Genomic DNA, 26730 nt, shown 5'->3' with positions numbered 1-26730 from the left:
AAACCATTGAGCGAAGACGATCTTATGATACTAATTTTTTTTGTCCTTTTCATGTCACTAACACATAATAACCAGGTCATCTCTGGACACCAAAAATAGACTTTCTTCCATTTTCCCTTAAATGTATCACATTTTACTTGCTTCTGATAAAGTCGATCTGAAGTCTTTTGGACAATGGCAAGGCTCCTGAGATCATTGGGCAGATTCGACCTTTTGATACCCGGAATACCAATAACACGGAGATTTCCCTGTGTTATCCCGAGTGGAGAACGTGCATACCACGTAAGCCCAGGATAAACCTCGTGTGTGAACATGCAACCCAGAGAAGAGGTCATTTTGCTTCTTTTCCTGACCTTCCTTTCCATAGTCAAATCCCACTCCCGCCCCTTAATTCGAATGTGTTCCAACATTAGTTTAATGACTGAGAGGCGTCCCTACCTTACGTCTTTCTGCACCCTTCCCTTCCTCCCGAGGAGTAGAACCCCTGAATGATCCTCGTAAGTTCTGAAAAGCCTTAGCGGGGTAGATAATGGGTAAAGATCATTGCATTTCAGCTCCCCGATCCATTACACTCCCGCCTTTCACCAGCATGCAGAGTGTTGTGTTTTTTTTTTTTTTCTAACAGAATAAATTAAATATGAAAGAGAAGGACTAATGTAATTCAAATAAACATGTTAATGACCCTATTTTTCCATTTGGTAACTAGACCGGATGCGGTGGAATGCCAGTTTTTTACTGAGCCTGTAATTTAAAACTTTCAACAAGGACACTTTTTTCCCCTTTTATTTCCATCCTCCACTCCCACCCCCTTGTACTCATACAGACACTCCTTACTGTCCAATTAGTTTTGGAACAGGAAAGCTGTCCTCACTGCTGCCTGGAGTCATCGGGGACCTGGGCTGGTTTATCTCCGGAGGAAGGCCTGCAAGCCTCCGCTTTCACTGGCGGTTACCCTGGCCCAGCTCTGTGCTGTTGGGGGCTGTGGGCCAGGGGGTGACTGGTGCCTTTCACCAACCTCCTCTCTAGCCCTGACACCCCCCCACCCCCGTTTTGTGGATTGTTTTTGTTTTGTTTTGTGTGTACATGCTTGCTGCTGTAGGCAGTACTTGGACGCTCGGATTTAGGAACTTTAGGAGGAGCTTGAAGATGTTAACCCCGCAGATAGCCATCTGTTCCAGCACCAGTTTTCTGAGTCACAGCCATGTCCTGGGAGCTTGTTACCATCCAAACTGAAATCCCGACTGACCCCCTGTGCCCCAGATCTCTCCCCAGTTTATCACCTCTCCTCTAAGACCCCCGCCTCCGCACCCAAAGAGTGGTCATTTGCCCCCAGGACCTCCCAACCCTCCGTCAGAAAACTGCCCAAAATGAAGCCCTTCCTCTCCCGCAGAATTCGAATTTGCCACCTGTCTGCTACATCAGTCAGCTGCAGAGCCTGACTTTTCTCCAAAGCGAGCTTGCAGGTCTAATCTCCAATTTCTCTTCCACCTTCAAAGTCTGCTGTCCTTTGGCATTTTACCGGCTACAACTAGCTCTCCCTTATTTCTTTGGCTTTGGTCACTTTTCCCGTGTTTGAAGGAAGACTTTTTGATCTGAACTCATTTCGGGTTTGTTTTGTTTTGTTTTGTTTTTCCAGTTTACCCGAGAGGGAGGAATGGAGGGGAGAGGGGGCTCTGGCCCTGTTACTTCCTGTTTGTTTTTGTTCTGGAGAATGCAGACCATCTGTGTCTCTCACAAGCTAGTCCACAGCCATCGTGCTGATTTTGATATTTGACTTAGTTCTTCTTTCCCTCATTTCTCTCTAAATAATTTTCTATTCCTCTTCCCCCGAACTACTAAGCCCCTCATTGAATCTGTCTTCCTGAAATTTCTTAGCTTAATAGTACCTCTGGATACATTTCAGTCTCCATTAAGGCCAGGATTCAAATTAAGTAAACAATAATCGCAGAGAAAAGAGAGAGAGAAAGAGAGAGAGAGAGAGAGAGAGAGATGGGGGCAGGAGGAAGCAGTAGGCAGAAAAAAAAAAAAAAGGTAGATTCACATATTAAAACTGGATTCACTTTTTAAAACTGGATTTCACAAATTCCCAGATCTAATTCCTGGGTCCTTGGAGCCATAGTGGAACTACGGCCTCACCTGTCAGATGGGCTTTGCATTTTCTGAAGAAACATCTGTGGCTATTAGGTATCTTTAAGAGTAACCTGGAAGGAGCACCTGAGTGGCTCAGTGGGTCGAGAGTAACCTGGAGGAGTCCCTCCAGAGTATACGTTTCCAGCTTCCACTTTACTTAAGGCTGTGCTTTCTCATAATAATCCAGGTGGTTATTTCTCAGAACCAGTGGAGATCTTCTCACTTTTCTGTGGGCTGCCAATAAATCCCAACGTATAGTCACCCTACATAAAAGTCCTAGATTCTTTCTTTGTTCCTTTTTCATGCAACTTCACCAACAGGGTGGTCTCTTACTAGATCCCCTTCGGGTAGATGACTCTAACTCTGTAACTTAGGAAAATTTAACTTTTTCATAGCACAGTTAAATAGGCTGGTTCCTGAGAAGCCAATTTCCACCTTCGTTTCAGATGTCATTGCAACTTAGGACACAATATTATATTCCCCCATCCGTATTTTTAAAAAATCAAAGGACTTTGTTTTTTTTTTCCCCCTTTAATTCTTAGGGTCAGAATTAAAAAGCTTAAATGAATTCCAGGTTTCCAACTCCCAAAATTATATTTCAGCTGGTTCAAGTCCTCAGCGTGCTATCTGCAGGGCCCTGGTGAAGTGCTAGTAGCTGTGGCCTTCGTGGAGTACCAAGAACGGACTTTCTGGAGCTGTGGGCTTTGGTTTACCATCTCTATTCCTTCAGCAGCTGCTGCTTGTTCCTGCTGTAGTGCCTTCAGCCATGAACATACCATTTAATCAGTGGTGTATTAAAATGGACCTGGTGCAGTCAGCAATAGCGAGGCCAAAATCGATTGGCTATTTTTAAAAGGGAAAAAAAAAAGAGGATAGAAAATTGCTCTTTTAATCTAGGTAAATCAAATCGTGCCTGCCTGCTTTCCACCTGTAGCTAAGTGTAGGCAAGAGCATTCAGATTGCTGATCGTACTTTTTTTGTGCTTCTTTATTCATTCTTATCCACTTGGGGTAAAAGCACCAGGGTATCTTCAGAACTGAGTTTTCACATTCACATGAGAAAGCTTGTGCCCTTTTTCTCTTAGGGGAAAAAAATTTATCTTCCCTTTTGCCCTCTCTTAGAAGATTGGAATAAAAGCAGAACACATTCAACCTTTTCTGCCTTTTTGGTTTTTTTTTCCTGCCATGAAATCATATCTGCCTGTGACATCACAGTGTGTGGCTTTGGGCAGCCTTGTGATGTACGAAGGCGAGGACCTTAATTGGGTTAACAGGGCGCACCAGGAGCCATGGCAGCCGAGCGCTGCTCTCCCACTAGGCAGGTCTCTGCTTTAGGCGGTGAGAAAGCAGCAGAGACCAGCTTGGGAGGAGCTCTTTTTCCCACGGATTTTTTTTTTTTTTTTTTTTTTTTTGTAACTCTAGGGCTTTCTCTTCTTTTAGTATATTACTAACCAATGAAATTAATTTTTAAAAAGAAGACGGTGCTTTGTTTTTCAAACTGCAAGTGGGGGGATAGGGGAGGTGGGAATGTGCTGGCAGGTTTATTCTATAGCATTGATTTGTAACCAACAAAGGAAATGTCTACTTATGAGACACAAATCAATGCAACCAGACTGCGAAAGTGCAAACAGAGATGTGAGAAAATTATTCAATCATTAGTCTTCTACGGAATTTCGAAACATAGTCTTTTGATTGTTTCAATGAAAGAGAGAGAGAGAGAGAGAGAGAGAGAAAGAAAGAGAGAGAGAGAGAGAGAGAGAGAAAGAAAGAAAGAAAGAAAGAAAGAAAGAAAGAAAGAAAGAAAGAAAGAGAAAGAAAGAAAGAAAGAAAGAAAGAAAGAAAGAAAGAAAGAAAGAAAGAAAGAAAGAAAGAAAGAAAGAAAAAGAAAGAAAGAAGGAAGAAAGAAAGAACAGAAAGTGAATAACTAGAAGAAAGGAAGGCAGGACATGACAACTGGTTCTAATTTTCTCTCACGATTATGGAAAGGTCAGGCAAGGTTATGAGATTCCTAAAAGATTAACAATGTTGTGAATGAATTTCGGAACTCATTAACCATGTCCTCAGATGATATTGTGGAAAACTGGTAGACCAGTTTATGCCTGAATTTCTGCTTTAGTCTCCAATAACCTTGGCTGCTGTAAAATCGACACTTTCTCGAAAACTCTCTTTATCCAAAAATAATCTGTAACAAGTAGAGCTAGCTCTTCGTAGTATTTTTTTTAATTGTATAAACGTGTTACAAAAATTAACAAATCAAACGAGTACAAAATGTAACTCTAGGAAGCTAAAGATGTTTATTTTGTAAAACTTCACCAGTTCAGACCCACTAGAAAATAGACAACTGATCTGAATTAGCTGAAAGTATGAATCCTCATGGAGTATTTTTATGTAGTTTGAACTGAGATTTCAAACTGTTAACAACTAGAGTTTCTTGAGAACTGACTTCAAAATAAAAATTGTCGACAGCTTATCACATACGCGTATTTTAAAATATTTAAGAAGTTTTTCCCCCTCCTATAGGTTAAACATGGTTCTCTCTTTTCCTTCCCCAACGTTAACGCTATTTTCTTAGAAAACTAAAAATCTCTATTGCTTAAAAATCTGTGTTTTCAGAGATAGGGAAAAGGTAAATTTCAACACAATCCCTATCCTAACCATCACAGATTGTGAATTATGCTGATTTGCCCTTGAGGGAAAAGGAGAAAAGATGATCAGATGTTACTTTTCTGAACACTTAAATTAATATAAATAGCTTCACAAATTTTAAAATCTTTTCATGTGTTCAGTGAGGCCAGAGTCCTGTTCAAAATCTAGGGAAAAACTGGAAGTCCAGAGAAATGTTCTCACTTGCTTATATGTCTTTGCTTTTGTCCCTGTGATGAATTTCCAAGACTCTCACTTTACCCTAAGAAAGTGTAGTATTTCTTTACTTCTCAAAGTGATCACGTTAGTCGCATTGCCTGTAGAAATGAAATGAATGAAGTGGAATGGGTCAGAAACCTATAAGCAAAGTGAACAAGAATAGATTACTGAGCCTCAGTGGCTCAGTTGGTTAAGCCCAAGACTCTTGATTTTGGCTCAGGTCATGAATTTAGGATGGTGAGATTGAGCCCCGTCATGATCTCAAGGTCATGAGATGGAGCCCCACCTGGGGCTCTGCCCTAGGCCTTGAGCTTGCTTGAGATTCTCTCTCTCCTTCTCCCTTGCACCCTCTCCCCCCTCCCCCACTCCCTCTCTCCTCTCCCCCACTCCCTCTCTAAAAAACAAAACAAAAAGTTTTTTTTTTTTTTTTAAAGAATGGATTACTAAGCAACTTCTTTATTTTTGGTTTGTTTTTTTTTTTTAAGATTTTATTTATTTTAGGGATGCTTGGGTGGCTCAGTGGTTGAGCATCTGCCTTTGGCTCAGGGCATAATCCCGGGATCTGGGATCAAGTCCTGCATCGGGCTTCCTGCTAGGAGCCCTGCTTCTCCCTCTACCTGTGTCTCTGCTTCTCTCTCTCTGTGTCTCTCATGAGTAAATAAATAAATCTTAAAAAAAAAAAAAAAAGATTTATTTTAGAGAAAGAGAGAGTATGCAGAGGCACAGGGATGGGGGGCAGAGAGAGAAGGAGAGAGAATGTCGAACAGATTCTCCACTGAGCACGGAGCCCAAAACGGGGCTCAATCCCACAACCCCTCGACCATAACCTGAGCTGAAACCAAAACTTGGTCGCCCAACCAACTAAGCCACCCAGTCATCGCAACTGAGCTACTTCTTTGAAAATGAGAATGCTTGCAACAAAAGAGCATAAGTATCACGCTCTGTGTTACACAATAACACCTCATAGTTTGATTTCTGGCAGTTCAGACTTCTGAATCACAACCCTTAACAAAGCAGTAAATAAAGACCTTCAAACACCCAAATGAGTGTCCCCAAAGTCTCTGACCAAACCCTGCTTCCAAGCAATATTGTCTCTGTAACACGTATGTACCTGACATTCTAACCCAAAGTAGACTAGAAAATATACCTAGCATAGAGGTTTGGAAGGAGATGGCCCTTAAAAACTAGGACAGTGCCACCAATGAGCTGCAGCAGTGGATAGTGGGCCACAGCTTAGTCTATGGCCGTTAGACTGAGCATTGAGGCAGGAGTCCAATTCTCAAGGAAAATAAAAGTGTATTACTGAAAAAACAGGAGCGATGAGTATTCACAAGGATGACCCTGTATCATATGAAAAAATGTAAATGACGTCAGCATCTCTGTTTATAAAAACGGGGATGTGTAAAAGTTTTCCATGGGGAAAAAAAAGTGTAAAATGTGGTTTATTGCTTAAAGAGGCAAATTGATGTCATTAAAACATATATATGGGACATTTTATTCCCCAGTATGGTTCTTTTTGTTGGTGGTGGTGGTGTTCTTTTTTTTTTTTTTTTTAATTCGGAAAAAATCAGAGAGTTTTGCACTGCCATTAAAAGCCCAGAATCTAGCCAGAACTATTAAGAAAAACACCTTAGAAGGAAGGCTATTTATTCTTGAATAGTTTTTCAAGTACAGATCTTTTAAAATAAAGATGTTCGCTGTCATTGATCTTAGTTATATAATGTATGGTGTCATCTGGCGTAAGGCACAGTTGCTCATATTTAGCTGGTTTACTTTGTAATGCGTCATTATAAGTGACCAAAAACATGGTACAGGAAGTTGTTTGTGTGTTTTTTTCATTGCTTATGCAACTTCCAAGCAGAAAATGTTCTTGAGACCAGATGGTAAAGAACAGTCAAGTGCAAGTTCTATTCTCCAGATGTATTGATGTTTCGTGTCTTCTTGAAGCCAGTTCAAATACATTTGTAAATTCGAGTCTTAACTTCTAGTAACCCTTTCACGTCTGTCAGCCCCTATTTCAATTGACAAAGAATTGGGCTGGAATATTTAATTATAGGCTCTCTGAAGCCAGCTGTACCATGGAGTGGCAATGCCATGGCCACATAACTTCAGCTGAGTAAAAGTTGATCACATGTGCTTTGGCACGGATCTAGTTGCTGTGCTACAGTGATGGCTGTGTGTTTATGTTTATGGTACCAAACCTCTTTTCAACTTTGTCTTTTCCAATAGTGCACTTTGTAAGACAATTAAAACACACACACACACACATACACACACACATACATACACACATTTACCCAGTGTTTCTACTTGGCATGTGGGTGGGTTTTTTTTTTTTTTTTTTAATCTGCTCAGCAATTTGGGAGTTTGCTTGGAACACAGATGAGTTAAGATAAAAAGCTGTTTTTCAAAAAATGTCCCTAGTAAGTAAAAATGAAGATACTATATCTGAATGAATGTGAAAAGTTGTCCCCTTGTATATTTTTAAAGCTTCCCAAACCATCCCCAGTTCTCAGCCAAACGCAGCCTACCCAGATTGTCTTTAGGAAAGTAGCAATTCACAGAGATTTGCAGTGAACCGTGCATCAAACTGCACTCTCTCTTCAGTTCCTGCTCACAGCTCCACCATTTTAGAATATGGTGAGATTTGCCAGAGCCCTACCATCTGTTTAATGGGCTAATTATGTTTACCACATGCCTACTTCACAGGAATACCATGAGTGAGGTTGCCAAACATCATACAAATATATATGTTTGTATATATAGATATAAAAATATACACATAAATAAAATCATATACATATATAACAGCATCCAGCATTTCTGAGCTTCATTCTATCTCTTACTATCAGAATATATCATGGCCCATCACTTCAGCCCCGCCAGGCACCGTCAGAGTTTGTCATAATTCACGGTGTGGCCATCAGACCCAGGGCGCTTGGGGGCAGATGAAATCCAGATTCTACACATATACCTCTGTCTGCCCATCTTCACGGAGCCCCGTATTCTCTCTGTTAAAAGCTTGACAGTTTAGCTTCATCATTAGTACAATCAAACCCTATGACACTATATGTTGCTATATGCAATGTCTCAGCTCCTTTCAAGAAAGAGTACTTCTCTTCCTTTATTAAAAAAATTAAAAAAAAAAAAAAGAAAAGTGAAAGAAGGGTCAGGCCATTCAAAAACAATCCCTTTTGTACAAGGCTACAACTTTCCTTTATAAGGCCACAACTTTTATTTACAAGGCTACAGCTCTTCTCTTACATCCCACAGCTTCTATATTGGGCTTGTTCTTAAAGCCCTTTTTCCTTTTATGAGGACTCTGCAAGTCTTCATAGTCTTTTTTTTCTCTGGTGTTCCCCAAGCACTTCCCAGATAGGTGATCCCAGTAACTCCCCTTGTCACATAGGCTAGTTATCACTTGCCAGCTTGCCAGCCATGAAAATTATCCCTGGGTCCCAAGTTGGATCAGCCTGTTGCTTCTTGGAAAAGGGGTGTGAGCTAGGTGGGTCTCGAAAGATAGGAGGAATCATGGGCAAGAAAGGGAGTCACACGGAGGACATCCTAGGTGTCAGGAATTAAACCAGCAAAGGAACAGGAGAGAGATGGAAAGGAGTGAGTCATGAGTAACTTGCAGCACCTAGTCAGGATATGATATAAGCTCCAGGTACCGGGTTTTCTATGTGGCTCCTTTGTCTACGTAAAACTAGCTCAGCATGCTCTGGGCCTCCTTGGCATCCAGGAGGCAGTGGCCTGAGGAATATTGGGAGATCTAGCCATGTCTTTACACAGACTATAAACCCAATATGTAGCATTCTCTTTGAAAATGGAAAACAGTAACAACAGATGAGACTATCATTGATGTAACATTTTATTTGGTCTTTTCTAAGATACAGGAGTATTTTAAAAAGCTTTTCTTTTTCCTTGAGTGTTACAGTGTTTTCTTACATTGCTTAAACTGAAGTAAATTATTCAAACAGAGCTGTTTTGTTTTATTTGTTTGTTTTTGTTTTTGCAGCTCTATGCTTACCAGAGATTTCAACGAGTTGAAAGAGAAAAAATAGCCAGGACATAAATATAGAAATAACCCAATCAGATAAGCTTGCATGAACATGAGAGAGGGCCTGGGATGAGGATGAGAAAGAGCCTTCCTCAGAGCTAGGATGATCATATTCTTACTCAGTTTGTCAATCTGATTGAGAGGAGACACCAACATAGAGAGAAAAGGAGAACTATTTGCCTATTATTTTCCTACATATACAAGGAAAAAAATGACTTATTTACTGTGGGACATCTAGAACCCAGAAACCTAAACCTAAATCAAATCACATAGACACAGATCAAAATAAGGGGAAGAGGGAATTACTCTGTCATCTTTCCCATCTTTAAAATCAGCAAATGTTAAACTAGAAAGAAACTTCGAATCCACCACTCCCATTTTACAGATGAGGAAGGTGAGGTGAGGCTCAAGAGACGTTTCACTACTCGTAAGATCGTGCAGAGTGGACAAACATGCCTGGGGACCCAGGTCCTCTAATTTATAGTCAGATGTCTTCCAGCAGAACCACTCTGCCATTTCTTCAGTTTCCCTGAAATGGGTTTAGAGAACTCTAACTTTGCCTTATCCCACCAATGTTGCTTCATGTCTCTTTATTGTCAACAAGCATCTCCAGTAATTGCTCTGGACTGAAGTTTAGTTTACAATAATAAATTGTTGGATTCTTATAAAGGATTCTAAAAATTACAATGTGTTCTCAGAAGTATTCTGAGTATGCTCCAAATAGGGAGAAGCTTACTAGATAAACATATATGCCTCTTTTTCATAAGAATCTTAGTATTCTTGTAAAAATGGCATGATCATATGATTAGATTTTTAAAAGTTTCTGGAGTTCCAGACATTTGTTGGAATACATGAAGCAGACCAGATCTGCTCATTTACCCCCTCCAAATTGTCCCTGAGATGTTCTTAAACTGCTGTGCCTTGATAAGGACGTCATTCCCACTGCCATCAGTATCACCAGCGCCTACCATCGTCAGTGTGGCCAGCCACTGCACACTGATTGCCTATCAGGTTCAAAAAAAAAAAAAGCTGTACTTGGTTTTACTGATATTTGGTTCAGTGTTAGAGGAGAAAGAACATGGTGAGAGCCTGGCATAGCCCAGCTCCCTTCTGTGACCAAAAAGTACATCACTGACAATAGGCATTCTATAAATGCTTAATGAAAGGGGGGAAGGAGCATCCATTTCTCTTTTGAAAAAAAAAAAAAAAAAACCCTCTAGATTATTTGATTATTTGAAGATGTGAACTCTAAGCTTCTGATACAATGTCTTGTGGTTTATTGCACACATATGGTTATTATGATCTAGTTGTCAGCAACATCCAGAAATACTCTTATTATTGCAATGCAAATAATAAAATAACCCACTTGTACATTTTAAATGCGTCTGGCCCTTGCTCAGGTGCCAAACACACTACTGTGAAGGAACCAGCTGACGTAGTGCCCTGAAATTTCAGGTAAATATAATCACCTAATGAACATATAGGAGAGGCTAGTGTGTGAGGCCAAGAGGAGGAGAAGAGGCAACGGCCCCCCTGCTCTTCCAGAAGCAGGAATCATTCAGCAATATATTCGCAGTAGTTAGAAGGGAAAGGCTTTTACAAAGAAAACAGTGGTGTCTCGTGGCTGTTTTTATTAAAACATCTAGTCGACCATTGTACCAACTCTAAGATCAATTTACTTCAGTAAACTGTGAATGAAATAAGCAGAAGATTCTAGCCCCATCAGCCACATCCCACCACTGTGGTCCTGTTGTTATGTGGGGTGAAGTAGTGGTGACGATCCCTCCTGTTCTGCATTTGTATATTTGTGAGAAAAACCTAGAACTCATTTCCTCCAGAAACCACATCCATATGGCACATAGCAAAGACCATCAGAGAACAGCAGTGGAGGTTTCGTTATATGCTCCAACCAGGTTTGCAAGTGGGGATAAGGAAACATTAGTGATTTTCCTCCCTCTTCCTCTCTCTTTTCTTCTTTTTTTATTCTTTCTCTTCTTTCTTCTATTTAAAACTCTTTTCCTTATGGATTTAGAAAGTGTTCTAAAAGGAAAATCGGCAAAGTCCTATTTTGAGGGAACACACACCATTTTGACATATAACTATATCCATATGCCTTTTTTATATCACTACACAACTGTCAAGTGGCAGATGAGACCGGGTGCTGGTCTTCAAAGTGGGTGTCTCCAAGGACATTCTTTGGTTTGAACTAGCTTAGTTCACCATTTCATGTTATCCAACAACCAAAACAGAGAAGAAAGTTTTCCTTCTGTAGTCCTGGCCCAAATGAGTGGCAGGGTGTAGCCTCCATCTGCAATTTTCCATGAAGTCCTCCCCGGGTCCAATTTACATGATATCTAGAGTTCTGGGGCTCCGGGGAATGCATGCTCAAAAAATAATGCCTGCGGTGATTGATCTCAGATTGACCAGGATGAGGTAGTGAGCAACTGAAGCCATGCATGTGGCAAATTTATATATATTATTTTTCCCTCATACACTTTTTAATTTGCTGTCTGGAGCCTAATTTTTTTCCCCCCTCACATGGGTGGTTTAAAGGAAAACTCACCTTTATGATTTTCCAGCCGTTTTTTTTTTCAGCCTGTCCTATTATTTGCTTTTTGGTAATCACCTTAACGGGTGGCTGAGTGGGGCTCATGTATGAAAAGACCTCCTCGTGTTGTACAAGGCAGAGATTATGCTCATGGGAAAAATACAAGTCTTCAGATGCAAGGTTCTCTCTCCCAAAGTGAGCAGCTCAGGTTACAATGCCCGACACTGTATCACCTGCATAGTGGGCCACGGCAGCCGTGTTTTCAGTTGCTTTTCACTGTCTGGAATTTTATGCAGTGACTGTAGCCAAGAACCTTTGGAATATCTCTCTCTGGTCAAGCCAAAAGGATAGGAGGAAAAGTCCTTTGAAAATTAAACCTATCTGGTGCTAGCTAGTAGCCAATCCAGCAAAACTTCTAACCCAGCTCCTACCCTTTATACCCTGCTTTCATCTTTGGGGTTTGGGGTTTTTATACAGTCGTAGAGTGGTAGAGAAGGTGGCTGTCTGGTGTGTTTAGGGTTCCTTGCTATTTCAAATTCTTTGAAGAACGCTTGTTTCCTTCAGTTTATTAAACTAGCTCATAAACACACCCATCATCAAGCCTCATGATGTGTGATTACTCGATATATTTTAAAATATTAAAAAAAATCAATTGTGCTGTCCCCTTTCTCCTTCTGCCTCCTCCTTGTCTGTCTCACTCTACTGTGAGGCACTGGGAGTAGAGTGTGTGTGTGTGTGTGTGTGTGTGTGTGTGTGTGTGTGTGTGTCTGGGAGGAAGACAGACTCCCTACCTGTAAATGGCTTGCTATTATTAGACGTTCAGTTACCAGGGGTTATGTAAGACAATTGAAGCTCTGTTTTTTAACAGAGACATGATTCATGCTGCTTGTAGTAACAGTAACCACCTCCAAACGAGACAGAAACCAGACGCAGACAAAGGCTGGAGAAATCAATGCGGACTCGGTGCAGCCATTCTGCTGATACCCTCTGCCTTTCAATCAGAGCAGCACTTAGGTTATCAGGAGAGGAGGCTCCTGCTCATTCTGGGTCTTTTCTGTCTCCTGGGGCTGCCGGGTAAAATCATGTGGGCTGGCAAGGCGTGCGAGAGAAAACCAGGCCTTGGGAGCAGTGCAGTCTGACCTTCCTCCCCAGCTCCCTGGACGGACTGTCCCCGGGGTCTCCCCAGTGTTTCAGATACACTGAAGGAACAGGGATTGTCACCTGCCCTGTGGCTCAGGATCCTCTGGAGCTCCTGCTCAGAAAGGTTTGGAACTGGGAGGTTTGGCTCACCCACTCAAGGAACTTTGCTCGAGTGAGGCTCTGCGGCAGGCCGACAGAGTGGGATTTGACTGATTTATTACCGTTTCTCCAAAAACCTGAATGGAAATGGACTGCGCTGTCAACTCCCACACACACAGGGGACCCATTGCTAATTCTTCCAGTATTCATTCTTTGAGACTACAGTGATTCAGTACTTCGCAGAATGCAAAGTCCTTGCACATGTTCAGCTGACTTGAGCCTCACAACTTCATATAAGATAGGCAAAGCACACATGTTTAATCAATACTGTTTTACAGGTGAGAGGTTTTATGTCTGGAAGGTAATTATGCTATTCATTGATTCCTTGCTCTTGATTTTATAAGGTTCAGGAAAGTTGACTTGACCATCGTCACAACAGCTAGTTCTTATCAGATCCAGAAGATGAGGCAGGCCTTCTGATTCTCCACCTAGTTCTCTGCTACTCAGACTTGCTACAGAGCTCTTTGGCAGCCATGGTATTTTCAGAAAAAAAGGGGGGTGGTGGTGAGGTTTCCTCTAAAAACCTTGGTTTTAGACTAAGCTGTACTCTTCATTATCTGGGCAACCCAGAACGTAAAAGTAAACACCTATTTTTACCACAAAAAGAAGAGACTAAGATATTTTACCATAGAAATGGCCCATGGCTCTCAGAAAGCAGTAGCCTTGACCCAGTGGCCTCTCACACATCTAAAAGGCAGGCCACCGTTCATTTTCACTCTCAAATGTGTAAATTGTCCAAAAAGGCAACTCTAAACAGGAGCATGACAGAAAATATCAAAGCCATTTAGCTTCACTAACCCAAAATCTCCCCTAATAAAAATTCCAGTTTTAAAAATATTTCTTCATTGACTACTACTACTAATAAATATTGTAATACACTCTTAGGAATTTTAACTAAGGACCAACACAGAGTTTTCTTTTACAGAATCTTTACCATTATCCTACTATTTTTCACACATTACATAATACAGTCTATACCTATTTTAGAGTAAACATAAGTAAACATTCTCATTTATAAATAGTTTTTAACTAAATCTTTTGTTTGTATAACACTTTTTATCCAGGAAGGTAGCAAAATACTTCACAGACTGTACTTTAATTAAATACATTTTCTCTTTTGCTAAAACATGAAATCATTTGTTGCTGCAGTTTGAAGAAAGGAAGCTATACTGACTTCTCTCACGTAATAAAACTCCCTGACTAGGTATCAAGGCATTAAATTTCTAGTCCTAGACTCACTATGAACTCTCGACCAGGGAACCTGTTCAGACCCAACTTCAGATAACATCTAATCTGAAAAACTCAAAGCCCTTTAATATCTGGTTATTGCGCACTTGCCTGAGACGTATAGCTGCTGTATGCTCTTATGTCCTGTGGCAATAAGAAGTTTATGGGAAAGAGGGAATTCATCATTTGGGGGCTGCATGTTGTGCTGCTGGTAGCCAAGCCGCCTCGACCTCTCCAGTGTAATATGTCTCCACACGGATCCAAAGAGAGAGTTGGAATATGAGTGGAAGGAAGAGCGCATGCAATCCTCTGACATTCGGCAGGTGGCTGCCTGGTCTATTCTGTATACCAGGCACATTGTGAGCAGTGGGTCCTTGCACAATACTGCCCCTGACTTCCCTGCATAGGGGAACAACCTTTTCTTCTTCATTAGGTTACCATGATTTAATGACCATGAATGGTAATCTCATCATTGGTAGAGAGGCATTCCAGAGATACCTTTCATGGGTCCTTTGATGATCCTAGGTGATTTTACCCTTCTCCCCATTTGGTGTCAACTAATGCAAATTCCTGTTTTCACTTAAAGACAGAGCTGCCTTTGCTCATCTCCATCTACTCTTCATCTCCTCAAAGCATGTGTGTTATCATTTGAAGAGGTGATAATAGTGAGGGTAGGTGGTATTTCTTCCCAACAAGGTGATAGTACATTTCACCTGGGTCTGTAGCATAATAAACTATCCCAATAGCTACAGAAATCACATTCTGTTCACCCATGTCCCAAATGTCCTCTGCCTCTATCTACAGTAACCTTTACTATGGTTAGAGACCCATAGCATGCACAGAGGACTGCATAGTGTGCTGGAGTTTCTGTAACGTGTAAAACAAGATCCACGCCCTACAGAATCGACATTCTCCCCAAAAATATAGAAAATAGGTGTTAGACAATAGCCATTTATTTTAGTGCTCACTGAGTGGCAGAGCTCAATATGGGCAGAGACCGTTTTCACAAGGAAAGGTTTCATAAGGAATACATCGTTTCGTGTGGGTCTTGAAGAAGAGGAACGGCCTAGCTGAGGCAAAGGAGATAAAGGCACTTTAAACAGCCAAAATACTATGTTCAGGGTCTCAGAAATACAAATGTGCTCAGTCTTTCCGACACCCTGTAAGTCAACTGGGTTAGACCAAATGGAGTATTGACAGAAAGGAAATCTGAGAGGGCCTATTTGATATAGATTCAGTGAACTTACATACCCAGGCTAAAGTATTTGGAACCAGGGAAATCCATTAAAACATCTTTGTCTAAGTATATTCTGAGGTCGATAAGTGTTCCATTGAAAAGGGCGGGGGATGGTCTGTAATCTAATAAGTTTGGGCAGTGCTGGGGTCTTCAGCACCTTTAATGTCTTTATGTGCCTTATATAAGTTTGCAAGAGAAACATATTGCATGCAGCGTTTCCCATATTTCTTTAAACAAGGAACTTTCTTTGAGGTGCATCTTGAAGTTCTAGTGTTCTATAAAACCCATCTTGAGATATGCCACCTGGAAATATTCTGAAGGGCAGGAGTTGAAGGTGGGACAAAACACTGTATTGTGATGATTAATCTGGTACTATTATAAATGGACATGTCATCAGCTACAGAGAACAAGATATGATTGACAGAACCAAAGGGAAGAAGAAAGATCAGAAGTTAAGAGGACAACCTCCAAGATAGGAAGAGAATGTGGAAAGAGGTGTAGGTATATCCTGAGGAAACAAAATGATGAAAACTCAGAGATACTGGACATGAGAGCCAGTAAGCTTACCACACTGGATGGTCTAGATTGTCTTACAAATGTGGGAGGCAAGGTCATCAACTGAAGAAGAAAATGGAGAATAAGCTTGATAAAGTAGGACGTGCTAAGAAAACTATTGGAGGCTTGTATTAAGAAGCAACCCTGAGCAGGAGTGAGGGTCCAGATGACATGCATGTGTCAGGTTTTGTTCTGAGAGTGCGAGAGAATGACAAGTGGTGATATGGATTCAGGGTTGCAGAACATGAGAAAAAAGACCCTGTATACAGAAGGTCAGGGAGCAAGGAAATCTGGAGCGTTCTTGAGAACAGTGTTGAAATGGTTGATCCTGGAGTAAAGTCAGACTGGACAAAGACATCCAGTGAAGCCAGCAGGAGCCGACTAGTAGGCCAGGAGCAAAGAGGAGATTCCTTGGGCTTTGAGGAAGGGGAGTTCTCCAGCTGGGGTTGGAACACTTAATGTCAAATGTGAAACCTGGAAAGAGTCCATTGGAATGAAGATGAGGGCTACAAAGTAGCTGGAGAAGGATGGTGGTAAAGATCTATGGAAACAATGGTAATGAGTTTTGGATTGAAGCATCGATCAAAGTAGAGGGAGGGAACATAAATCAAATGTGGAAGGTTTTGAAGAAAGGTTAAAACAGGTACAAGAAGGCAGCAGAGGACTATGATGGAGAGTTGAGTACAAACCCCTGGCGAGGAGCTCAATGAACAGGGGTGGGATGCAGGCAGGAGAGCACTAGCTAGGTGTAGATTAAGATGTAGAGCTCTGTGGCTAAAACCTGGCCTTAAAGCCCTGCTTTGCTACCCTCTGGCTCTATGACTATGGTAAATATTCTTATTTTTCCTAAAATGTCAGTTTCTTCATCTGTAAAATCAGAATATAATTCCTACTCCTAAGGAATGATTATAAGAAATAAAGTTAAGCAAGGGCACCTAGGTGGCTCAGTCAATTAAGTGTCTGCCTTCAGCTCAGGTCATGATCCCAGGGATCATGCCCTGCATCGGACTCCCTGCTTGGTGGGGAGTCTGCTTCTCTCTCTCTTCTCTGCTTGAGCTGTCTCTCACTATCTCTGTCGCTATATCTCTCTCTCTCTCTCTCAAATAAATAAATAAATAAATAAATAAATAAATAAATAAAAAAAATCGAGGGACACCTGTGTGGGTCAGTGGTTGAGTGTCTGCCTTTGGCTCAGGGCATGATCCTAGGGCTCTGGGATCGAGTTCCAAATCAGGCTTCCCGCAGGGAGCCTGCTTATCCCTCTGCCTGTGTCTCTGCCTCTCTCTGCGTGTCTCTCATGAATAAATAAATAAAATCTTTATAAATAAATAACTAAATCTTTTTTTTAAAAAAAAAAAAAAAAGGAAAAGAAAGCTAAACAATGTATGGAAAGTGCCCAACATAAACACCTGCCACCCAGTCAGCACTCAGTTAATGGTACGGTAGAGATGATGGAAGCAGGAAAAGGGGAGTGATGTTCACTTGGAGACGGTGGCAGTGTGTGTTCTTCAGGATAATGTCACTTTGATGTTTCTCAGTACTTGTTTCTCCATTTAGCCAGAAACCGTAATGACTAGTCCAGAACATGTACTCCGTGCAAGAAGCAAGGTACAGATAACTCCGATATTACACAAATAACACGCTGCACCATAAGTCATGTCCCTGTTGGAATCCTCATTACATAGTTTAAAATGGCCTTCTAACCAGGACCTGTGGCAGGCTTGCTGATGGGGAAGATTCCAGTGCAAAGTGACTTAGAGAAGGAGTTCCCATTGCCAGTTATCCATTAAAACCAGAAAAATTATTACTGCCTATATGTGTGTGTCTACATAGGGATATGTGATATGTATATGAGTATTGAAATAGATATCTCTCACCTGATGCAGAGATCTCTTAGTTTAAAATTAAGAATCAACTGTACCTGATAGCTCAAAGTCTCCTGGGACATGCAAGTGTTATTAGCAGAGTTTGTGAATTGTCAAAGAGGAATCAAGAGGTCTCTATGGAGAAAATTAACATAGATTTAATGTGACAAACAGCAGGACCTTCTATTGGCAAGGCCATCCCAGGGGTCTTCAAGCCATCAGACGTATTTCTTCTGGACATGGGTATTAACTAGTGATTAATTAAAGAGCTAAAAAAAAATTTTTTTTAAAAGGACCTAAAGTATTTTAAAGTAAAACATTTATTATAGCATTGGAAAGTGAAGATGGGGCTGATGACTTGTTTGTCTGGCCGTGATGACTTTGGTGCCTTATTAAACGGTTTTTATTACCACTTTCCAGAGAGGTGGGGTTAGTGATGTGGACTTGGGAATTCATTTCAGGTAATTAGTTAAAAAGTTAAAAGTCAAATAGATTTCCTTACAGGTTTAATGGTTTAACAGGTTGATGAGCTACTTAATCTCCACATCTTTCTTCTCGAGGGACTACTGTAGTTTTAAGGACCCTTAAAAATCATAAAATCCACATTTTCTTACAGATGGAAAAGCTGAGCCACCTAGAGGTTAAATGACTCATCCAAGGTCATTGGGCTAGTTCTATAATTTCACTTTCTTCATCCTCTTATTCCCCTTAACTCTCCTTCCTTTTTTCTCTCACCAATATTTTGTGCCCTACTACCACCTCTCTGCTGACTATTTCTTAGATTTACTTTGCCTTTATAAAATTTCTAATGCCTCAAATTATGAGACGTGGGTCTTTGCCAATTAGTAAACCTCCACCACTAATTCATCACTACATTTGGGGCAAAGAAAGGAGGGAAGTGGAACAATTTTAAATTTACTGTGATCTTTGAGACAGCTTTATCTACACCTGGGAATTGCTGTTAGACAATTAAGGTTAGCAAAGCTCATTGAATCTCTCAGAGGAAAGGTGTTATTTGAATTATTACCAGATAATTATTGTTAAAAATAACAATAATGTAAAAAAATAGGAATTTTACATGTTAGAGACATTATCATTTTAATTTCCAATGGGGGTACAGTAGAGCCCTGGGGGATCTAGGAACAATTTTTTTTCATAATGTGCTCTATGCCAGAAACTCCTTGAATTCTATCTAATGCCTGATGACCTGACAAACTGGCCCAGAATCAGAAGCCAGTCGTGCCGTGTGAGCTGTTAGCCAAGTTGTTCAGCTTGAACTCCTCCTTCCAAAACAGTAGGAAGGCAAGTGTCAGACATGAGACCTGTGGTACCCAGACCAGTGTCATCAGTATCACTTGGGAGCTTTCTAGAAATGCAGAATCACAGACTCATTCCCAGACATGCTGACTCAGAAATCCTGCATGATTCATTTGTTCATTAGTCTGAGAAGACCGATAAAAGATCTTCTCGTCTTCAAATAGAAAGGAACTTAGGAAGGAGCTCCACTTACTGATAGTTGCTGAAAGAGCTCCTTCACGTGAGGTCTGTGCTCCTAGTTTTTTCAGTAGCTCTGAATCATCATGGAAATAGCATAAGCATCTTTCTTATGCTGATGTCACAGTAGGAACTAGAAACATGTCGCTGTGATGGAACAGTTGTTGTAGAGTAAGGAAAACAACAACAACAACAACAAACAAAAACAGAACAACTCCCTCCTCCCAGATTTAAAGTCAGAGCAATCTGGCTCAGATCTGACCTTGAATTCTGACCTCACTATCCACAGAATGGATACTTGAGCTCTCTTCGTCTCACTTTTCCTCATCTGTAAAATGGGCATACTAATACCTACAGCACAGCATTGCTGTGAGGATTCAAGGAGCATGTATTTGCATGTAAAAATATTCCCCATCCAGTGCCTAACAAAATGTAGCCATCTAACAAATGGTAGCTATTATTGTTACTATTATCTTTTTTGTAAGCTTTGGTCATGAAGGGGCCCCATCTGTCATTTTAGAATGATTTGGTGTGATTTCCAAAGAATGGGAAGAGCCACATTGAAATGAGACCTCCACAGAAAATTCCTTGAGGTGATGTGTGGCCTTGTGTTACATAACAGCTCTGCTCTCCAAGGGCTTCCAAGGCAGAGCTGCAGAGACGTCAACAATAAAACAGACTGGAATGGAAATGACCCACTGTCTCCTCTGCCTCTGACACCATCAAGAACTCTGCCAGCTGGGTTCCAAGAGCAGATTCTTTATTACAGTGATGATGTAAGAGGCACAGAGAACAGCTGGATTTCCAGACTCCGGGAAGAATGTGTAGCCCCAGCAGCCTCTCAGAATTATCCTTTGACTTAAAAACTATGTACATTGGATATGGAAGTCATTGCAAGAGAATAAATATGAAACCTCATGAAGTCATTCTCACCGAGTCTTTTTTAGAGCATCCCCACCCTTTAAGCAGTAAAACATGACACACTACGCAGTAGTTCTGATTAATAGGCCCCTAGGTGTGTGCTGAGGCGTGCAGGGAAGTGAGGAGAGGGGGAGAGGTGACCGTTTGCCAAAAAATGAAAGGAAGATTACAGCAGCAGGATGTGGGGCTGGGAAAGAGTTTAGATTCAAGGACAGAAAGATTATGTCTCCATTTAATTATAAAATGCACAGTTTAAGCCAAATGTTAGGCATATTTAAAATGCACATTTATCTAATTACACAATGGATTCGTATGCTTCCAGGTGATTTTTCATTGCAATGTACTAGACATATCGGTCAGTGATATCCTTTATCGTTTTAACGTAGTTGCCGTGGGGAGAAAAGAGAAAGGAAGCTGTGTCTGGTGAAGTGTTGATAACCTGTCCAGCCATAAGATGGTTTAGTAAGAACTATAGAGAGCTCTTGAGCCCAGTTTGCCATTTACGTGGCTACTGGGGTGTTGCTATTGAATAGATGTCTCAGTGCATAGCATGGCTCCCCCATATTGGCCAAAAAGGATCTGATTCATAGTACCGAGTTCTTCCTCTGGTGAGTAACACTAAGTTAAGTACTCACCTGGGAGAGGCAGATGAAGTCATGTAGTGCTGGAGGGCTAACATTTAAGAGCTGAGCTTTCCTGGCCAAGGAAACACCACCGTGATTCCCTGGCAAAGTCTGGTTTTCTCACCTAGGTAAACGCCGTTATCCCACATGTTTTCTGGGGAGAGCTTTTCATCTTTGGGCAAAAGGAAAGAATTCTGCTTGAGGATGAGGATAGAAAGGAGATTAAACAATGATACTTCTTCTATCGGGAGGGGAAAAGAAGGGAAGAAAGTTAGGGCAGACTTGGGAGCACTCATCTATGCCTTTCCCCAGGTAAATTGATGATACAGTGAAAGAAAAATCAGGGAAAATTTAGCCAAACTTATAAGATCAACCCCAGGCAAAAACTAGGTGGAAAAGACACGCTGACGTGAGTCGCATAATAGCAGGATTGCCAGTGGCCTCTGTTTCCACAAGGTCAGAATTTAACCAGAGAATTACTGGGGCATGTTTTCACCAAGAACTTCAGCTGAACCCACTGCTTCTGTAAAGCGTGAGAAATTCCTTCATCCTGGTTTTCACCCTGAGTTTATCACCCTGTGGTAGCATTTGCAATATTGTCATAATTGTTTCTGCTGACGGTGTTAGAAAGGTTCACTTCCTTGTTCTTTAAATCCACCCTCATTTTTTAACATTATTTATCTACAAAAGGATATTTATTATTTCAGTGTACTGAAGTGAATAAGTGAAGCACATTTCTTTATATTTTGGGACCCAATATATCCTTGCTGGCTGTGCACCCCCCCGAGCCCCTCATTCTCTCTGGTCCGGTCACTATTGATGGTCTACTGGGCCTGTTGGTGCTGAGCAAGCACTGGCAGATGTTTAAAGATCTGTGACCTTTTCTATCAGTGATAGCTGTTCAACCAGGAGCAAGGATGTGGCCTTGAGCAAGTCCGTTCCCTTAATCTCATCTGAAAAATGAGAGGCGATGAGCTTTCAGGTCTTTCCAATTCAGTCTCAGTTTCCATGACTCGAAGTAAGAATCTTGATTCCTTTTAACTTTGGCTCAGCAGACATCAGCTGAGCACAAATCTCCGTGTAAGGCACTGCATACTTTAGAGTAAGCAAAGTAAAAATCGTCTCTGCTTCCTAGGAGCTTATAGAGGGGGAGCCAAGTTGCACAAATAATTACTAGAGTTCACAGAACATGCAAAGCGAGTCATGCAGAAAGTGCCTGAGGACTCAGCTAGGGCACTTTCCTTTGGGAAATGCTTCATAAGTGAGGTGGTATCTGGATGGGAAAGAGTGGGACTTCACTTCCACTGCAAAAAATGGAAATTAGATTGAGGCTACATTGTGGGGGCCTTGAATGCCAAACTGAGAAGTTTGAATTTAATCCAGTGGGCAAAGAGCAAAGGAGTGATATATTTAGAATGGTATTCAAGAAAAATTAATGTGGTAGTGGTGTGAAGGATGGGCTAAAAGTAAAAAGAACCCGGAAGAAGTGAAGCCATTGAGAGGCTCTCATGAAAGTCCTGGCATAGGTGACAGAGGGATAAACAGGTGTTGGGATAGAAAGTAGGTACTGATTTAGGAAGCACAGCCTCAGCACAAACCACATCTCTTGGCCATCGATTGACATTGAGAAGCAAAAGAGAAGGAGGACTTGAAGCTGACTCCTCCATTGTAGGACCAAGTAACTGGGTGGAGATGGTAGGAAATGGAACATGGCAGGAAATGGGAACATATTTTCAGGGAGAGACCATGAATTCTGTTTTAAAATTCTGAATTAGAAGTGCCTGTGCAGTATTTGATGGAGGTGTGAGCTTCTCAGAGTGAGAAGCCCTGTCTTATTCATCTTTTCCAGGTGCCTGATAGATGCTATGCAAACACTGAATGAATGAATGAATGAATGAATGAATGAACAAGCAAATGAGTGAATGAACCAATAACCAGAGGTTATTAAGAATATGGATCTGGAGCTCTGCAGACAAGCAGGAACTAAAGATAGCCATGTGGGTGTTCTCTATGGAGAAGTGATTGTTGAGGTCATGCAGGGTGGGTGTAGGCAAAGATGAAGAAGACAGTCTTGAGGGATATCTACATTTAGGGAACAGGAGGGAGAAGACAAGCCAGGAAAGGAGGCAGATGAGCTGAGGGGTAGAAGGAAAGTCAGGGTAATGCGGTGTCCTGGTGAGAAAGGAGGACAGTTTGGGGAATAATGTGGTCATCGGGGCTCAGTGTGGCCCAAAGGGCAAGGCCTGGGATATGGACCTCTGGGTGCGAGGCTGGAGACGATGGTCGGCCCGGGAGCCCCTAAGGCTGAGCGCCACGTGTGAGGACACAGGAGACAGCGGAGACCTTGAAGTGAGGGGCAGGGGCACAGCACAAGCTCAGACGTGGCCAGCTCAGTGACGTTTTTAGAGCAGAAGAGAACTGGGCACTAAAGTAGGGGAGGCTACCGTGGAGCCAAGAACACCGAAACAGTCGTGACAAGGTGGAAGGACACCTCCCCCTTACACCCCAGCTTCCATCTCCCCACCACGAAATCAAGCCCGTGTGCACAGACAGGGTGCTGCTGAAGATCTCAGACCCCCCGGAGCCCGGGCCACATCCTCTCTTCTGCCCCCACCACCCCTGCTGTCCCACTCGCCGGTGCAAAGGGGCAGGAGCAGACTCGCACCCAAGTCCCTGGGCTCGGTCTCCATGGACACAACTGGTCACCATCACCTGTCGTTTAACGGCCTTATCTTTCTTCCTTGTCTGCTCTAGATGCAGCCGCTCTCTGTTCCCTGCCCCAATGAACATCTGCACTAGGCCCAAGCCTCGGAGTGATTTACCTGAAGAGTGACACCATTTATTTGGAAACTACTGTGAGTACATTATGCCTCCAGTGAAAGGCTTCTTAATTCACTTAGTTTGATTTAAAAAAAAAAAAAAAATCCGCCTCCCACAATTGTAAATGCAGGTGAAATTTCTGATGGCTTCATGTCTTGATCGCAGTGAGGTTGCAAGACCCAATGCCGAGGTGCCCACAGCGGCCCTTAGCTGCCAGCCTGCGGTGCCCGCCCTGAGCAGCACATGCCCTTCTCACCAGATGACTGTGCGGGGCCGGATCCAGATGTTCTTTGCAGGGACTGGGGCTGTTCCGCTTGGTCGTCTGCACCCTCCCCGGAATGGTGGCAACTCCCACCTGATCTCTTGGCCCCTTGTCACCTTCCGTGCCATTCTGTTGAATTGCACTGCTACTTGTCATTTCATGGCACCCTGGTCAAGGCCAGGAGCCGGCTTCCCTCATCGGCATCTCCCTGTCGTCGGAGTTGCATCTCTGAGCCAGCGTTGTTGTTTCCTCGCCACTCTGTGGGGCCATGGCCCAGCCTGGGGACTCGGGGCTCCTTCAGCCACGTCTCTCGCCATTGCCCCCAGCTCAGCCCTGCCCTCCGGATGCATGGCTCTGTGCGTGAGGCTGTTCCCTCCATGCCAGGCATTTACATAGAAGTACAGCCCTTACAAGGCAAGGTGCAGAAACAAGTTGGGTTGGGAGGTATGATGCCTACAGGACGATACTTACGAAAGATTGATATCAAGTATTCATTAACCATTGCTAAAAGTAACAGATGAATATATGCTTTTTTAAATGAAAAAGCCAGAAATCTGAATTATTTAGAGGCTATGCATGCAAAATAACTTAATTATATATTTTAAGACAACACCTCATTCTAGTTGTAGTCTCAGGTTTTCCTATATATGGTATGAGGCAGGTGATGGGATGGGGTTTGACAGACATCTCTGTTACTGGAAAACAGTAACCCTGGGAGAGCCACATCCCTCTTAGGCTTTCAGGTAGGATTTTCACATTCAGATTTTCCCTGTCTTCAGTTATTTGGGCATAAATCACACCCAAAGGGACAAAGTCTGAGTTTCTGTTTTGCTTTGTTTTGTATTGCTTTTCATCTTTAATGCTTTGAGTCACCAGGATTGTAATGAGTGGTAGTAGAGTGTGAGTGGCAGGCAGGCTTGCCTGGCCAGCACGGGGATGGGGACCACCAGAGTGATGTGCAGTACTACTGGGTCAGGGCGCTGGGAACTAAAGACGTGACAGAAAATAAAAACTAATTTCTCCATACCCATGCAAGAAACTTACTTGTATATTTTCATCCTCAAGTTGAAGTGCAAGGAGTGCCTTAGAAATTCCCACATCTGGATGGTGTTCTGGGGTTTTCTGCATTACGGGGTCACTGTACTGGAGTAAGTAGCACCACTGGGCTAGGGTGTAAACTGGGTTCCCAGGTTCTTTTGTTTTTAAGATTTTATTTATTTATTCATGAGAGACACAAAGAGGCAGGCAAAGACATAAGCAGAGGGAGAATCAGGCTCCATACAGGAAGCCTGATGTGGGACTCGATCCTGGGACCGTGGAATCACGCCCTGAGTGGAAGGCAGGTGCTCAACGCTGAGCCACCCAGGCATCCCGGCTCCCAGGTTCTGTTCCTTTGGTAGAGGGAAGAGTCTTTACCACTCCTACCTTCCTGCAGAAAACTCAAATCCAGACCCAGAAATTACAACCTAGAGTTTCCTGAAAATCACGGGGAGACCTACCAGTGAGCCTCCGTTTCTGCCCTAGGAAGCATTTTACCTGTGCACAACACCACGTCCTACCTGTGCAACAGGTCCTACCAGTGACAGACTGGGCTTTCAATTTTGCAGGCTCTGCTTTTCAGAAACTCAGCTCTTTCATATAGAAAGAAGAAACAAGAGTAAAGCTTACATACTGGCTAGATACAAAAGCAATAAGGTGAATAAAGCACAAAAATGTGGACTAACCACAAAATTCCTGAGGGTTGACCATGTCCTGGGCCAGGTGTCAAGGCTTGGGGGTGGGCAGGGAGGGGACAAGTGTTAGATTTTAAAACCTACCCACTCCCACACCGCTTGCACAACTATGCTAAGCAGCTGCCTACTTATTTGGACTGTTGTGATCGTTAAATGAGATAATATGTGTATAATGTCTAGCACAGCAGAAGTGAATATATTTACTTGACCAACTGAAATTCACGGGGCAGTTTGCTACGTGCCGGACACTGTTCTGGAAACTAGGGATGTGGCAGCAAAGAAAACACACAAATAGGGCAGCCTCAGTGGCACAGCGGTTTAGTGCCACCTGCAGCCCAGGGTGTGATCCTGGAGGCCGGGGTTCGAGTCCCTCGTCAGGCTCCCTGCATGGATCCTGCTTCTCCCTCTGCCTGTGTCTCTGCCTCCCTCTGTCTCTTTCTGTGTCTCTCATGAATAAATAAATAAAATCTTTAAACAAAAAAAAAGAAAAGAAAAGAAAACACACAAATATCCCGGCTCTCACAGAGCCCACATGCAGTCTTCATCCCCCACAAAGGGCAAATAGACCAGATAGGTTCATGGACCCTGAGAGAACTGACTTCATTTTCTTTTGCTGTGTCTTTCTTTCCAGAAAGTAAGATCGAGAGGGAAGGGTAAAGGCAAGGGAGAAGAGTAAGAAGCGGCCCGCTGATTAGTCTCCCCTCTACACACACACAAAACCCCTGAGCCCTCCTCTGCCCTGGTATGTGGCCCAGGAGGCCGCCTTTCTGGACTGCACTCCCCAGGCTCTCTTTCACTCTGGCTTCCCTTTGAATTTGGCCAAAAGGAACATCCGTGAAGGATGTGCGAGGAGGAGGAGAGTGAGGGCACGGTATTGATTCGTCCAGACCCCCTTCTAACTGCAGTTCTGACTGGACGCAGAGAATGCCATGCCTTCCTTGCCCCTTGGATTTAACAGTTGAAAGCTGAGATTTAAAGTCCTCCCCCCACCCCCACCCGCTGCTAGTGCTAGTGCTGGTGCTTCACCCTCCCTCGGGCACCCCTTTACCTCCTCTGCACCTTACTGTACAGTCCTTACATTCAACTCTCTCCAGC

At 42.5% G+C, this 26730-nt stretch overlaps 1 protein-coding gene across 37 annotated transcripts in view; it reads left to right on the top strand.

Annotated features, from left to right (window-relative positions):
* Positions 1-26730, top strand: part of ZBTB20 (zinc finger and BTB domain containing 20) — a 773610-nt gene that overhangs the window by 675314 nt on the left and 71566 nt on the right. For all 37 annotated transcript variants that reach the window (XR_007407881.1, XM_049105202.1, XM_049105193.1 and 34 more), the window contains one exon: positions 23575-23675. The gene's annotated coding sequence lies outside the window, so the exon portion shown is untranslated. The remainder of the gene's footprint in view (positions 1-23574; positions 23676-26730) is intronic.

The sequence above is a fragment of the Canis lupus genome, chromosome 33 (assembly GCF_003254725.2).
Source record: "Canis lupus dingo isolate Sandy chromosome 33, ASM325472v2, whole genome shotgun sequence".
In the NCBI taxonomy this organism is placed as follows: domain Eukaryota; kingdom Metazoa; phylum Chordata; class Mammalia; order Carnivora; family Canidae; genus Canis; species Canis lupus.
This window is presented reverse-complemented; position numbering and strand designations above follow the sequence as displayed.